The sequence below is a fragment of the Panicum hallii genome, chromosome 5 (assembly GCF_002211085.1).
Source record: "Panicum hallii strain FIL2 chromosome 5, PHallii_v3.1, whole genome shotgun sequence".
In the NCBI taxonomy this organism is placed as follows: Eukaryota; Viridiplantae; Streptophyta; class Magnoliopsida; order Poales; family Poaceae; genus Panicum; species Panicum hallii.
Window position 1 is genome coordinate 51,916,326 of NC_038046.1, and position 5,270 is coordinate 51,921,595.

The window sequence follows — 5,270 nt, forward strand, 5'->3', positions numbered from 1 at the left end:
ATGAATGTGAGAGAGGTTAATTGCATCCAAAAATAGTGGCAAAAAATTAAATATCCCGATGTAAAGATACTATAGTGATGTTCTTACACCATTCTTTGATATGCAACGTTAGAGAATTTCTAATTAGAGTTCAGTTAGCAGCACCAGTAACATTGTTATTCATCAATTGATTCGCAAAATATCTACAGAATTCAAACACTACCGGAATGAGGCCCTTTGCCGAGTGTCCAGGACACTAGGCAAAGATACAATAACTCTCGGCAAAAGATTTGCTGAGTGTAACACTCGGCAAAGGGCACACGCCAGAGACTATATCGGCAAGGAGGTCTTTGCCGAGCGCATTTTTTCGGGCACTCAGCAAAGGCTTTACCGAGCGTCAGGGGCGGCACTCGGCAAACGAAATTAACCGTGACGGCGTTTGGGCCCGTGAAGGCGTCTTTGCCGAGTGTCTGCGACCTGGCTCTCGGCAAAGGCTAGGATCTTTGCCGAGGGCCGGACACGTGGCGCTCCGAAAAGAAGTAATCTTTGCCGAGTGTCGGATCCGTGGCTCTCAGCAAAGAGGTAATCTTTGCTGAGTGTCTGCGACGTGGCGCTCGGCAAAGGCTAGGCTCTTTGCCGAGGGGCGGGTCCGTGGCGCTCGGCAAAGGTTCTTCATACCAGATTTTGCCGAGTGCCGATACTAGGCAAAGTGACCAATATTACCCATTTTAATCTGTTTTTTCTATTTCATCCACATATATATATATATCAAAAAAACATATATCATCACAAAGACCACTACAAGTTTTACAAGACTTTAATGATGAAACTACTAAGCAATGAAAAACAGTTTTGCAAGAGTTCAACGGATAAATTCACAAAGTTCACGAACAATTGTCAAATCCAATAATTACAAGTTCTCAACAAGTTGGCAATAATAGATCATTTGACTAATTTCGAAAACCATCACCAAGTTGGCTAATTACTTTGATTTGGAGATACATGAGGGTCATTTGAGGCCGCCGATTGATTCTACATAAAATAGAAGAGATTACATATGAGACAAGAAAAATAACGTTCATACATGACTAAAACTTATCCATACTCACAGGAGTAGAAAACGGATCAGAAGGTGGAGGTGGTGGTCGAGGTGGAGAAAACAACGAAGCTGGCGGAGTAACACCCGTTGCGGCGCCAAGGCTCTGCATGTAAGCAAGAATCTCGCTCATCCTCAGGCGCTCGGCCTCACGCTCGGCGCTCATCCTCGCCTGCTCGGCGCTCATCCTCGCCTCCAAGGCCTAACGTAGCCTCCTCTCTTGTTCTAGCTGGTCCTGCAAAATTTTCACCCCAATGTTACAGTAATGCAAAGAAAAGATATATAATAATCAATAAACGACATATAGAGAAATAATAACATGGAGTTCCTGTATCCGGTACTGTGGAGTGTCCTGCCGAGGTCGTATGGCTGGGCTCGCGCTGGTGCTCCTTGCTCTAATCTGAGATAGAGTAGGAGTAGAGGACGCGTCGATTGCGCCGTCGGCAATCCAGTACCGCCCATGCTTCTTACCTCCTCCGACCCTCATGATGACTTCACCGTCAAGGTCCTCGGTGGTCGGATCAAAATCTGGACCATGGACCTCCCTTGCCATTGATGTGTACTCACTGAGGCGGCTGTGGACGGTCGCGTTGCTGTATGCCTCTGGCCCGTCCTCCGGGTTGTAGTTGACATCGGACGTCGCCTTTCCCTTGTGGGCCATAGCAAATGCCTTGAAGAGGGTGCAAGGCTGGCCACCATGTGACGACGACTGCGAGAAAACCAGCAAGACATTTACAAATCATGCATAATTGAGTGTTGGATTAAATAAACGAATTCGCGTACCCATGCTTCTGAGTATCCGCTGAGGCTGTGGCTGCCTTGATGGTGTGGTTTGCCAGGCATCATCATACGCCGCTCCCGGCAAGCGTTGTGCGACACCTCCCACTCGTCAGAGCACCACTTTTGCACCATCTGTTGCCAGCACTCGGGATGCGCAGCGCACCAATAAGGAATAATCTACAGGACAATAAGGAGATGACATATTAGAAGATTACATTAATCGTACGTAATGTAATGTCAAAAGGAATGAATACTTAATGTAAAAAGATGAAACATTAATATTCTATATTTTACCTGCAAGTACTGCTCCTCAGTCAACGACATGGTTCTTGCATCCGTTTTGGTGACCTTCTCTCCAAGGATGGTGGTATGGAAACTTATAATGGCCTGGAGACGCGCCTCATAGTGCATGTACACGACTAGTTTCTTACAGCATCTGGTAGCCACCACATCAGCCTTGGCCTCAAACCCATCCTGGCACCTGAAGAAATCCTGCATGCAAACACGATTACCATTCATTATTTCAAAGAATTTGCAATGATTGCGATGTATGTAGCACTTACCCATAGCTCCTGCTTCACCCGCTCCGCCTTATTGTTGAATACCCTGCCATCCCGATCTTCAGTATCGGGGGCGGCGGCGTATTGCTCGAATGTATAGGCCGGCCCCACAACTCCAGCGTACTCAACCAGGCCAGGAAAGTGATCCCTGCACAGAAGACCGAGGATGCCATTGACGGAGCGTCTGTGAGCAGCACCTGCACTCTCCACAATCTTCCAGGACCTGCACAAATAATATGCCATCACTTTTAGTTTATAAATTGAATTTGAACATAGGCAATGAAAACATAAAAGTTTACTTACTTTTGCCCGTCGGGTCGAATCAACGGTCGTTTCTCACTAGTTATCGATTAGGCAGACTCGCGGGACCTGCGCAAGTGATTAAGAAAAATTATTAGTTTATACTTCGAATTTGAACATATATCATCAAGAGGCCATAAAAACATATAAAGTTACTTACCTCGCGAGTAGACGCGAGATGAACCAGAGGCCGACTGCTCCGCCTCGTGCTCCTCCTGCGCGTGCTCGTCCTCCTCCTGCGCCACCTGCGCCTCCTCCTCCGTGTCGTCCTGCCAGGCCACCTGCGCCTCCACCTCCGTGGCCTCCTGCAGGGGCACCTGCGTCGTCCCCCTCCTCCTCCCCCTCCTCCTCTCAGACGACCCAGCTTCAGCGGACCTAGCCCTCTGGTTAAGCGACCTAACGCTCCTCATGCCACCCACCATCTTTGTTCAATCACCTGCAATTAAGAAGAGTAAAGCAATAAGTACAGATAAAACAAGACGTATTTAGAAAGAGATGCAACATAAATTAAACATAATTACATAATAATTTAGTATTACATTGATTAAAAATAATCTTCATAATCGGGAGCAGCTGGATCATAAGTCTCATCATCACTATCAACCATGTCATAATCAACACTATCTGAAGAATCAATATCGTCATTGGAATTGACTAAATGTAATCGTTGTAGCATTTGTAAGTCATTCGCATTCTGCACCTCATCCTCCTCATCCTCCTCAACAACCGTTTCGACTTCCATTCCGTCTGCTTCGGTTACGTCTATCTCAAATCGTCCTTCTAGCCCCTCTTCTTGAAAGAACTCTCCGTCAAATATTTTGGGGTCTAAGTTATAATCTTCATCATTTGGGACAGGTACTTTACTGTGCGGTAACACCTTGTGCACAACATACCACCCCTTAAGATGCTCTTTGGTTTGGCACGCATATGACAGATAATAAACTTGTATGGCCTGTTGGGCCACAATATAGACATCGTCTCCTGGTAAAACGGAATCCTGTCGAATTTCGACTAGCCCAAGATTAGAATATGTCCGTCTCGTTACTTCAGGATCAAACCAATGACATTTGAATATAACAGGATTAAGAGGTTTGGAACCATGAAAACTGAGTTCGTATATTTCTTCAATTCTTCCATAATACTCGACCCCATCAAGGCCACGAGTAAAAACTCCAGTATTTGTGGTCTTCCGATTGGGTCGACTTGCCTCGTAGCTTGTTGTAGAAAAACGATATCCATTCACGTCATAAACAGAATATGACCTAACCCTATAGGCAAAGCCATCGGCAACCTGTCTCAAATTGGCACTCACCCTATGGCCCTGCTGTTTGAACCAAAAAATAAAATCGGGCAATCCATTTCCCGCACCCTGTCTGAGAAGGGTATCACATTCCTGATGGGTAGGATCCCTTGATTGACGCCAGAATTTATGAACAAATTGCTCGATGTACGGCACCACCTCATCAAGGTTGGTCAACACATATAGCATGATCTGGCGCCACTCTTCATGTGTCAATGTCTTGGTGGTCGAACCACTTGCACTTCCAAGTTGCCCTCGAAAAAGGCTAAGGTTCGATTCATTTTCGCTAGCATTGTAACGAGGTGGTGGATTATGCACGCTAGGGAGGTTGTCACCATAGTATGTTGTTGTGAAGTTCGACACCTCCTCCAGAATGTATGCCTCTGCAATGGAAGCCTCAATTTTGCATTTATTTCCACATTTCTTCCGAAGAACCTTTAGACATCTCTCGATTGGATAGCACCAACGACTCTGCACGGGACCCCCCATTCGTGCCTCATACGGGAGGTGCAAAATAATATGCTCCATCGGATTGAAGAAGCCGGGTGGAATGATCTTCTCCAACTTACAGAGCAACACCGATGCCATTATTTCCAAGTCTGCAACCACGGTCCTAGATAACTCCTTGGCACAAAGCTGGCGGAAGAAATAGCACAACTCTGCAAGTACTAGCCAGATATTCTCATGGACATACCATCGGACCATCGCCGGAAGAAGCCGCTCAATCCATATGTGGTAGTCATGACTCTTCATCCGTAAGACTCGCATAGTAGATGAGTTGACCCCCTACACAGATTAGCTGCATACCCATTAGGGAACATCAACGTCTTGATCCATTCTAGTACTTCCCTCCTTTGGGGCTTGGTCAAGACGAAATCGGCCTTAGGCTTTCTCCATGTCTTACCGCGACCAGAAGGCTTCATCTGTAAGTTTGGTCTATCACACAACGTTGCCAGATCCACTCTAGCCTTAACGTTGTCCTTTGTCTTACAGGGAATGTCCATCATTGTTGCCCAAAGTGCCTCAGCCACATTCTTTTCAGTGTGCATCACATCAATGTTGTGTGGAAGGAGAAGATCATCATAATAGGGGAGCCGAGTCAAGCCTGACTTATGAGTCCACATATGGTGCTGGTTATATCCCACAAAGCCACCTTCTGGATTGACCACGAGATCATCTATCTGTTGACGGACCGCGGCAGTACTCTTCATCGGAGGTGCAAGATCTGTCACCGCGACACCTTTCGTGAAGTTCT